We start from the raw sequence: 12424 nt of genomic DNA on the forward strand, positions 1-12424 counted from the left end.
CAGTCATTCATGAGGAGCTCAGAGTAGAGCCGCTGCTCCTTCACATTGATTGGAGACAGTGGAGGTGGTTCGGGCCTCCCTAGGGAGGTGTTCCAGGAACATCCAACTGGAAGGAGACCATGGTTAAGACCCAAGACTAGGTAGAGAGATTATGTCTCCACACTGGCCTGTGAACACCTCGGAATCCCCCAGTTAGAGGTAGTTAATGTGGCCCGGTAAAAGGGAAGTATGGGGTCCCTACTGGAGCTGTTGCCCCTTGACCTGATCCAGGATAAGTGATTGAAGATGACTCATGACTAGAAAATCCTACTCAGAGATTTCACGCGATGTCATAATTCATAGTGGAGCTGCATGGCGCCATGATGGACCCCCGTGCTGATGTTATGAAGCAGACAGGCAGACAGTTAAGGTAGACTAGCTTTGGATAAGCTTTATTGCTACATTATAGTTTTATGTTGTCTTGTTTGCACATTCTGCTTCTATAAGGGCCATTGTTTACAAATACAAGTACAAAGTATTCACTGACCGTAGCACCATTTACAATTTATGTTACTGAAAAAAAAAAGAACTAGAAGCACTCAGAGAGTGCAAACCTCTGCCAAGGCCATGGGGTTATTGACGCCATAACATCTGCACGCCGTGGAATCATTGAACCTAAAAAAGTGTAACAATGATGTTTGCTCAGTAGTAAAAAAAGTTTCATCTGCTGTGACTGGATAGCATGTATCCTTAGCGCTTGGCATCACAGTTTATTGCAACTTGCACCTTTCCCAGAAGCTACTGTCATCTGAGCACTGATATTAATATTGCATGTGCTTATAAACAAAAACAAATAAGAGACAAAATTCAGTTTATTATTCAACTAAACTGCAAATATATGAATTTTTTTTAACATTTATGAAACACTTCTCTAAACAAGGCCATAGGGTCACTGACCCTAAAGAGATTCCCTCCTTGGCACAGTGATCTATTTCTTTTTGTCTCTTTCTCTAAAATTGTATATAATAATCATTAGATTATTAATATATAAACAAAAATAAATTTAACAAATAATACAATTTGAAAACAAATGCACCAGAATGTGATGACAACTGCAACTGCTTAATGCTAACTTTTAACACTGAAAATGCCATAGACATGCTAACGCGTTAGCATCGGGATCTGGATCGTGATCCAGATCACCACTAAAATTTAATCACTTGTTCCTCTTGTCATTTCCAACCACTCCACAAAATTTCATCAAAATCCGTTCAAAACTTTTTGAGTTATCCTGCTGACAAACAGACAAACAAACAAACGCGACCGAAAACATAACCTCCTTGGCGGAGGTAAAAAATATTTCCTGTCATTAGGATTGACTGAGTTTAACCTGCACTGCAACTTTTGTATTGTATTTTTATGTTATATTGCACTGTTTTGGATTGTTTGAACATATTTATTATTATTCATATTAAGGGAGCTGCCAGAACTTTCAAAATATTTGCACAAAATCTGAAAAGGAATTCTGTTTTTACTGATGTGATTTCATTTATCATTTTTATTTATGTTATTATTATGTGTTTGGGTACAAGTATGTTTGATCACAATTAAACTAAGTTCTGTCATACGGCTGTTGTCAACCTATAATCTAAATCATAATCTCACCTAAAAAAGTAAGTCCCTTCGGCTGTCCCCTTGTTGTTTGGTGCCTAGGGCACCAAAACGGCTATCCAACTTGGACCCCAATTGAAAAAATCAGTCAAAGCGACAAAGACTTTAACCCCTGTATCGATTTCTTTCAATTACCATGTTCGTAGGTCATTTTTAAGGTCTTGATATTGCGTTTGTGTTCTGTATTAATGATCATGTGTGTGTGTGTTCAGATTGCTCTTTTAACCAATTTTTTTTACCACACTCAGAACAGCCAAATGGTTTTTGCCTTTTTTTTTATTTCTGTTTTTATTTCTTTTTTTTTTTTGTAGAATGCAATGGGCCCAAGACCCAGGGTCTAAAGTTGCACTGTTAACATTGCTGGCATTGTATCTGAGGGCTCTCTTCAAGATGGTGACTGTTCCCTTAATTGCTGATCTTTTATCCTCTCCTCAAATACTCAATCAATCAATCAATCAACTTTTTTCTTATATAGCGCCAAATCACAACAAACAGTTGCCCCAAGGCGCTCCACATTGCAAGGCAAGGCCATACAACAATTATGAAAAACCCCAACGGTCAAAACGACCCCCTATGAGCAAGCACTTGGCCACAGTGGGAAGGAAAAACTCCCTTTTAACAGGAAGAAACCTCCAGCAGAACCAGGCTCAGGGAAAGGCAGTCTTCTGCTGAGACTGGCTGGGGCTGAGGGAAAGAACCAGGAAAAAGAGATCGATCACTAATGATTAAATGCAGAGTGATGCATACGGAGCAAAAAGAGAAAGAAACAGTGCATCATGGGAACCCCCCCACAGTCTACGTCTAAAGCAACAAAACCAAGGGATGGTCCAGGGTCACCCGATCCAGCCCTAACTATAAGCCTTAGCGAAAAGGAAAGTTTTAAGCCTAATCTTAAAAGTAGAGAGGGTATCTGTCTCCCTGATCTGAACTGGGAGCTGGTTCCACAGGAGAGGAGCCTGAAAGCTGAAGGCTCTGCCTCCCATTCTACTCTTACAAACCCTAGGAACTACAAGTAAGCCCGCAGTCAGAGAGCGAAGCGCTCTAATGGGGTAATATGGTACTACGAGGTCCCTAAGATAAGATGGGACCTGATTATTCAAAACCTTATAAGTAAGAAGAAGAATTTTAAATTCTATTCTAGCATTAACAGGAAGCCAATGAAGGGAGGCCAACACGGGTGAGATATGCTCTCTCCTGCTAGTCCCCGTCAGTACTCTAGCTGCAGCATTCTGAACCAACTGAAGGCTTTTTAGGGAACTTTTAGGACAACATGATAATAATGAATTACAATAGTCCAGCCTAGAGGAAATAAATGCATGAATTAGTTTTTCAGCATCACTCTGAGACAAGACCTTTCTGATTTTAGAGATATTGCGTAAATGCAAAAAGGCAGTCCTACATATTTGTTTAATATGCGCTTTGAATGACATATCCTGATCAAAAATAACTCCAAGATTTCTCACAGTATTACTAGAGATCAGGGAAATGCCATCCAGAGTAACGATCTGGTTAGACACCATGCTTCTAAGATTTGTGGGGCCAAGTACAATAACTTCAGTTTTATCTGAGTTTAAAAGCAGGAAATTAGAGGTCATCCATGTCTTTATGTCTGTAAGACAATCCTGCAGTTTAGCTAATTGGTGTGTATCCTCTGGCTTCATGGATAGATAAAGCTGGGTATCATCTGCGTAACAATGAAAATTTAAGCAATACCGTCTAATAATACTGCCCAAGGGAAGCATGTATAAAGTGAATAAAATTGGTCCTAGCACAGAACCTTGTGGAACTCCATAATTAACTTTAGTCTGTGAAGAAGATTCCCCATTTACATGAACAAACTGTAATCTATTAGACAAATATGATTCAAACCACCGCAGCGCAATGCCTTTAATACCTATGACATGCTCTAATCTCTGTAATAAAATTTTATGGTCAACAGTATCAAAAGCAGCACTGAGGTCCAACAGAACAAGCACAGAGATAAGTCCACTGTCCGAAGCCATAAGAAGATCATTTGTAACCTTCACTAATGCTGTTTCTGTACTATGATGAATTCTAAAACCTGACTGAAACTCTTCAAATAGACCATTCCTCTGCAGGTGATCAGTTAGCTGTTTTACAACTACCCTCTCAAGAATCTTTGAGAGAAAAGGAAGGTTGGAGATTGGCCTATAATTAGCTAAGATAGCTGGGTCAAGTGATGGCTTTTTAAGTAATGGTTTAATTACTGCCACCTTAAAGGCCTGTGGTACATAACCAACTAACAAAGATAGATTGATCATATTTAAGATTGAAGCATTAAATAATGGTAGGACTTCCTTGAGCAGCCTGGCAGGAATGGGGTCTAATAAGCATGTTGATGGTTTGGATGAAGTAACTAATGAAAATAACTCAGACAGAACAATCGGAGAGAAAGAGTCTAACCAAATACCGGCATCACTGAAAGCAGCCAAAGATAACGATACATCTTTGGGATGGTTATGAGTAATTTTTTCTCTAATAGTCAAAATTTTGTTAGCAAAGAAAGTCATGAAGTCATTACTAGTTAAAGTTAATGGAATACTCAGCTCAATAGAGCTCTGACTCTTTGTCAGCCTGGCTACAGTGCTGAAAAGAAACCTGGGGTTGTTCTTATTTTCTTCAATTAGTGATGAGTAGAAAGATGTCCTAGCTTCACGAAGGGCTTTCTTATAGAGCAACAAACTCTTTTTCCAGGCTAAGTGAAGATCTTCTAAATTAGTGAGACGCCATTTCCTCTCCAACTTACGGGTTATCTGCTTTAAGCTACGAGTTTGTGAGTTATACCACGGAGTCAGACACTTCTGATTTAAAGCTCTCTTTTTAAGAGGAGCTACAGCATCCAAAGTTGTCTTCAATGAGGATGTAAAACTATTGACAAGATACTCTAACTCCCTTACAGAGTTTAGGTAGCTACTCTGCTCTGTGTTGGTATATGACATTAGAGAACATAAAGAAGGAATCATATCCTTAAACCTAGTTACAGCGCTTTCTGAAAGACTTCTAGTGTAATGAAACTTATTCCCCACTGCAGGGTAGTCCATCAGGGTAAATGTAAATGTTATTAAAAAATGATCAGACAAAAGGGAGTTTTCAGGGAATACTGTTAAGTCTTCTATTTCCATACCATAAGTCAGAACAAGATCTAAAATATGATTAAAGTGGTGGGTGGACTCATTTACTTTTTGAGCAAAGCCGATGGAGTCTAATAATAGATTAAATGCAGTGTTGAGGCTGTCATTCTCAGCATCTGTGTGGATGTTAAAATCGCCCACTATAATTATCTTATCTGAGCTAAGCACTAAGTCAGACAAAAGGTCTGAAAATTCACAGAGAAACTCACAGTAACGACCAGGTGGACGATAGATAATAACAAATAAAACTGGTTTTTGGGACTTCCAATTTGGATGGACAAGACTAAGAGACAAGCTTTCAAATGAATTAAAGCTCTGTCTAGGTTTTTGATTAATTAATAAGCTGGAATGGAAGATTGCTGCTAATCCTCCGCCCCGGCCCGTGCTACAAGCATTCTGACAGTTAGTGTGACTCTGGGGTGTTGACTCATTTAAACTAACATATTCATCCTGCTGTAACCAAGTTTCTGTTAGGCAGAATAAATCAATACGTTGATCAATTATTATATCATTTACCAACAGGGACTTAGAAGAAAGAGACCTAATGTTTAATAGACCACATTTAACTGTTTTAGTCTGTGGTGCAATTGAAGGTGCTATATTATTTTTTCTTTTTGAATTTTTATGCTTAAATAGATTTTTGCTAGTTATTGGTGGTCTGGGAGCAGGCACCGTCTCTACGGGGATGGGGTAATAAGGGGATGGCAGGGGGAGAGAAGCTGCAGAGAGGTGTGTAAGACCACAGCTCTGCCTCCTGGTCCCAACGCTAGACAGTCACAGTTTGGAGGATCCCAAAAAATTGGCCAGATTTCTAGAAATGAGAGCTGCTCCCTCTAAAGTGGGATGGAAATACTGCCTTTGTCCTTGGCACCTGGACGTCTCCCTGCTCTTCTACTGACTACAAGGTTTTCTACCAACATGTCTAAAGCCCAACAGCTGAGGGACAAACTGAAACAACTGCCAACAGCTGCTGATGAAGAAGTATTTGAATTGTTAGCAGGATTGAGCGCAAACTGTGAAGAAGAACTTCATCATTTAAAAGAAGAGAACAAACGGCAGAAAGTTCTGGAAGCTGCTTTTAATCCTCGAGTTCGCTTGTACAAAGCAGACATGCAGCCGTTGTTGGTGATTAAAGAAGAAACTCTCCCTCAACACCATGAATGGAATCTGAGTGTTGACCAGGAGGACATTAAAGAAGAAGAGAAGCTGTGGCTAAGTCAGCAGGGAGAGCAGCTTCAGCAGTTGGAGGAGGCAGATCTCACCAAGTTTGGTTTCACTGCCATCCCTGTGAAGAGTGAAAATGATGATGAAAAACCAGAATCATCACAGCTTCATCAAAGCCAAAGTGATGAGAGCACAGAGGCTGACCCTGTAGCCAGGAGCTCATCTGTACACAGAACACTGACAGCAGAAGCTGATGGAGAGGATGATGGAGGACCACAACCAGCCAGCAACTCAGGTCCAAACAGTCATTTACAACCAGATACCAGTGGCAGGAGTTCAGACAGTTCTGGAACTGAGACTGATGACAGTGATGACAAAAGCTCTAAATGTGGAAAAGCATCTGGTCACATTAACAGCTCAGAGCAACAAAAGGAGTGGCAAGCAAGAAGAAAACCATTTAGCTGTTCTGATCGGCGAAAAAGACTGAAATGGAAGGACGCTCTGAAGCCACAAAGGACAAACCATACAGGACAAGTCTCCTGTGGAAGCACTCAGCTGGATAATCAACCAGATCAGCATAGTTCTGATCCTGAACTCTGCTGTTAAACAATTACTCACTCAACTGAAAGCCACCAAAAGCCGCCTGGATTTTACAAATGGTTATCAACACGGAGGTGTTTTTCCTGTGGCGGGCGCGCAGCAGCAGGGCATGTTCCAACTTGTCCTTAAGGCTTCCAATGGAGGTGTTTTTCCTGTGTCTCTCACGACATCCTGGGTCAACAGAGGCTTAAATTTGGAGGTTTTCATCTTGAAACAGGATGACGACGTCGCCTCAGAGCGCTGCGCGACGTCCCGCTCCGTGGGAAGTCCTTACAGTGATAGAAACAATCCAAAATCTCTCATCAGCCATTAAAATTTTCACCGAAAACCAGCTGAATATCTCGAATGGTGTCCACTCGGATGTGCCTCACAGTTTTTGAAAAAATTTTGATCAAGCACAGCGCCAGTCTCTCAGCAACTTCTCAGACAATGAAAATCCGACGAGGGGGCTGGACCACTCCTTCCACAAGGCGTGCTCACAGGCGATGTCACCGACAGGCGTGAAAAAACTCACGCATGCGCACGAGGGTTCAAGCTTGGCTGACGTAATCACACGTGATTCAAATCCATATAGTTTTTAAAAAAATAAAACTATCGGTTTCTTTTCTAATAGACCTCGTATTTATGACGGAATGTTCTGGAGTTATGGGTTAAAAACAGCAGAAAAGGTGAGAAAGGTCAACTTCAGTACACACAGGGGTCAATAGTTAAAGTTGCTCCAAATTTGTAAAAAAGTGATGCAAATTATTATGATCAGTCAAATAATGTAGTTTATGCTTCAATCTGATTGTAGTATTTTTAAATGTTGACGCCTGTGTAATCCCTGTGGCTCCAGCTGCCACCCTGGAACGGCTTCATGTGTTACTGAACCACAAGGCAAAATGTCACATCAGGCAGAAATCAAATCGTATTGACATCAAAAAAATTCTTGGCTTTTATGCCAAGATAAAATCTTGGCATAAAAGATTAAAGTTTAATCTGTTTTCAGTTGTCCAATTTTTGAAAATGAATTTTTGTCTTTAATAAGCTTTTCTGAAGCTGCTTAACCAGGACAATATTCCATGTAAATAAATTATCAATAACTTAAGTTTTATATTTGCACTGTGACAGTGTTCACATTAGATCAAATTTCTTATCTTACTTTTCACACTGTTGAGACACAATTCTACTGTTTTGTCCGGAGAGTGAAAGTGAACATGTTAATTCTGGGTTTGGGGTCACAGGCAAACAGAAAATGCTCAGATTTGAATCTGCTGTCTGAGATGTGGACAGACTGATGAACTCTATCAGGTTTGCAGCGACTCCACAGGCTCTTATTTTGGAAGTGCAACATAAACAGGCTTGTTTTCAAAAATGGCTGATTTCTCAAAAAATATTGTTTCAATCACCTTGCTGTTTTCATGACTTGAATCCTCGTGAAAAAGTACATAAGTCTGCCAAAGGACGAAAGTCACCTCTTTTTGGATTTCAGTTGATGCTCCGGATACACAAACACACAGAGGCCACTTCCCTTTTATTATATGTGCAGTAGTGTTCAGAATAATACTTGTAGTAGTGCTATGTGACGAAAAAGATTAATCCAGGTTTTGAGTATATTTCTTATTGTTACATGGGAAACAAGATACCAGTAGATTCAGTAGATTCTCACAAAACCAACAACACCATTCATGATATGCACACTCTTAAGGCTATGAAATTGGGCTATTAGTAAAAAAAAAAAGTTGAAAAGTGGGTGTTCACAATAATAGCAGCATCTGCTGTTGATGCTACAAACTCAAAACTATTATGTTCAAACTGCTTTTTTTTTTTTAGCAATCCTATGAATCACTAAACTAGTATTTAGTTGTATAACCAGTTTTTCATGATTTCTTCACATCTGCGAGGCATGGAGTCAATCAACTTGTGGCACTTTTCAGTTGTTATTCCACTCCAAGATTCTTTAACAACATTCCACAATTCATTCACATTTCTTGGTTTTGCTTCAGAAACAGCTTTTTTGATGTCACCCCACAAGTTCTCAAATGGATTTAGGTCCGGGGATTGGGCAGGCCACTCCAAAACATTAATTTTGTTGGTTTGGAACCAACATTTTGCTCATTTACTAGTGTGCTTGGGGTCATTGTCTTGTTGAAACACCCATTTCAAGGGAATGTCCTCTTCAGCATAAGGCAACATGACCTCTTCAAGTATTTTGACATATCCAAACTGATCCATGATACCTGGTATGCGATATATAGGCCCAACACCATAGTAGGAGAAACATGCCCATATCATGATGCTTGCACCACCATGCTTCACTGTCTTCACTGTGAACTGTGGCTTGAATTCAAAATTTGGGGTCATCTCACAAACTGTCTGCGCAACTTGGACCCAAAAAGAACAATTTTGCTCTCATCAGTCCACAAAATATTTCTCCATTTCTCTTTAGGCCAGTTGATGTGTTCTTTGACAAATTGTAACCTCTTCTGCACATCTTTTATTTAACAGAGGGACTTTGTGGGGGATTCTTGCAAATAAATTAGCTTCACACAGGCGTCTTCTAACTGTCACAGCACTTACAGGTAACTCCAGACTGTCTTTGATCATCCTGGAGCTGATCAGTGGGTTAGCCTTTGCCATTCTGGTTATTCTTCTATCCATTTTGATGGTTGTTTTCTGTTTTCTTCCACACGTCTCTGGTTTTTTGTCCATTTTAAAGCATTGGAGATCATTGTAGATGAACAGCCTATAATTTTTTGCACCTGCGTATAAGTTTTCCCCTCTCCAGTCAACTTTTTAATCAAACTACCCTGGCAAAAATTATGGAATCACCGGCCTCGGAGGATGTTCATTCAGTTGTTTAATTTTGTAGACATGACACTAAACTAAAGTCATTTCAAATGGCAACTTTCTGGCTTTAAGAAACACTATAAGAAATCAGGAAAAAAAAATTGTGGCAGTCAGTAACGGTTACGTTTTTAGACCAAGCAGAGGGAAAAAAATATGGAATCACTCAATTCTGAGGAAAAAATTATGGAATCATGAAAAACAAAAGAACGCTCCAACACATCACTAGTATTTTGTTGCACCACCTCTGCCTTTTATAACAGCTTGCAATCTCTGAGGCATGAATGTTTTCACAGTTTTTGCTCTATGGCAAGATGCATTATCATCTTGAAAAATGATTTCATCATCCCCCAAACATCCTTTCAATTGATGAGATAAGAAAAGTGTCCAAAATATCAACGTAAACTTGTGCATTTATTGATGATGTAATGACAGCCATCTCCCCAGTGCCTTTACCTGACATGGAGCCCCATATCATCAATGACTGTGGAAATTTACATGTTCTCTTCAGGCAGTCATCTTTATAAATCTCATTGGAACGGCACCAAACAAAAGTTCCAGCATCATCACCTTGCCCAATGCAGATTCGAGATTCATCACTGAATATGACTTTCATCCAGTCATCCACAGTCCACGATTGCGTTTCCTTAGCCCATTGTAACCTTGTTTTTTTCTGTTTAGGTGTTAATGATGGCTTTCGTTTAGCTTTTCTGTATGTAAATCCCATTTCCTTTAGGCGGTTTCTTACAGTTTGGTCACAGACGTTGACTCGTTTCCTCCCATTCATTCCTCATTTGTTTTGTTGTGCATTTTCGATATTTGAGACATATTAGTTATATATTATATTTAAGTTTTCTGTCTTGACGCTTTGATGTCTTCCTTGGTCTACCAGTATGTTTGCCTTTAACAACCTTCCCATGTTGTTTGTATTTGGTCCAGAGTTTAGACACAGCTGACTGTGAACAACCAACATCTTTTGCAACACTGCGTGATGATTTACCCTCTTTTAAGAGTTTGATAATCCTCTCCTTTGTTTTAATTGACATCTCTCGTGTTGGAGCCATGATTCATGTCAGTCCACTTGGTGCAACAGCTCTCCAAGGTGTGATCACTCCTTTTTAGATGCAGACTAACGAGCAGATCTGATTTGATGCAGGTGTTAGTTTTGGGGATGAAAATTTACAGGGTGATTCCATAATTTTTTCCTCAGAAGTGAGTGATTCCATATTTCTTTCCCTCTGCTTGGTCTAAAAAAGTAACCGTTACTGACTGCCACAATTTTTTTTCCTGATTTCTTATAGTGTTTCTTAAAGCCAGAAAGTTGCCATTTGAAATGACTTTAGTTTTGTGTCATGTCTGTGATCTGCTTTTTTTCTACAAAATTAAACAACTGAATGTACATCCTCCGAGGCCGGTGATTCCATAATTTTTGCCAGGGGTTGTATACAGTAAGGAAAATAAGTATTTGAACCCCTGCGATTTCTCCCACTTAGAATGGAGGGGTCTGAAATTTTCATCTTAGGTGCATGTCCACTGTGAGAGACATAATCTAAAAAAAAAAAAAAAAATCCGGAAATCACGTTTGATTTTTTTAATAATTTATTTGTATGTTACTGCTGCAAATAAGTATTTTAACACCTACCAACCAGAAAGAATTCTGGCTCACACAGACCTGTTAATTTTTCTTTAAGAAGCCCTCTTATTCTGCACTCTTTTCCTGTATTAATTGCACCTTTTGAACTTGTTACCTGTATAAAAGACACCTGTTCACACACTCAATCAATCACGCTCCAACCTGTCCACCATAGCCAAGACCAAAGAGCTGTCTAAGGACACCAGGGACAAAACTGTAGACCTGCACAAGGCTGGGATGGACTACAGGACAACAGGCAAGCAGCTTGGTAGAAGAAAACAACTGTTATGATTATTTATTAGAAAGTGGAAGAAACACAAGATGACTGTCAATCTCCCTCGGTCTGTGATTCCATGCAAGATCTCACTTTGTGAGGTAAGGATGATTCTGAGAAAGCTCAGAACTACACAGGAGGACCTGGTCAATGGCCTGAAGAGAGCTGGGACCACAGTCACAAAGATTACATTAGTAACACATGATGCTGTCATGGTTTAAAATCCTGCAGTGCAACAAGGTCCCCCTGCTCAAGCCAGCACATGTCCAGGCCCGTTTGAAGTTCACCAGTGACCATCTGGATGATCCAGAGGAGGCATGGGAGAAGGTCATGTGGTCAGATGAGACCAGAATAGAGCTTTTTGGAATCAACTCCACTTACCATGTTTAGAGGATGAGAACAACACCAAGAAAACCATCCCAACCGTGAAGCATGGGGGTGGAAACATCATACTCTGGAGGTGCTCTTCTGCAAAGGGGACAGGACGATTGCACCGTATTGAAGGGAGGATGGATGGGGTCATGTTTTGCGAGATTTTGGCAAACAACCTCAGTAACAGCATTGAAGATGGGTCATGGCTGGGTCTTCCAGCATGACAATGACCCCAAACACACAGCCAGGGCAACTAAGGAGGGGCTCCGTAAGAAGCATTTCAAGGTCCTGGAGTGGCCTGGCCAATCTCCAGACCTGAACTCAATAGAAAATCTTTGGAGGGAGCTGAAACTCCAAACCTGAAAGATTTGGAGAAGATCTGTATGGAGGAGTGGATGAAAATCCCTGCTGCAGTGGTGCAAACCTGGTGAAAAACTACAGGAAACATTTGACCTCTGTAATTGCAAACAAAGGCTACTGTACCAAATATTAACATTGATTTTCGCAGGTGTTGAAATACTTATTTGCAGCAGTAACATACAAATAAATTATTTAAAAAAAAATCATACATTGTGATTTCTGGATTTTTTTTATTATTATTATTATGTCTCTCATAGTGGACATGCACCTAAGATGAAAATTTCAGACCCCTCTATGATTTCTAAGTGGGAGAACTTGCAAAATCACAGGGTGTTCAAATACTTATTTTCCTCACTGTATGTGAGATTTTATTCATTTATTTCTTACAAAACA

This window comes from Thalassophryne amazonica, chromosome 18 (genome assembly GCF_902500255.1).
Source record: "Thalassophryne amazonica chromosome 18, fThaAma1.1, whole genome shotgun sequence".
NCBI classification, from domain to species: Eukaryota; Metazoa; Chordata; class Actinopteri; order Batrachoidiformes; family Batrachoididae; genus Thalassophryne; species Thalassophryne amazonica.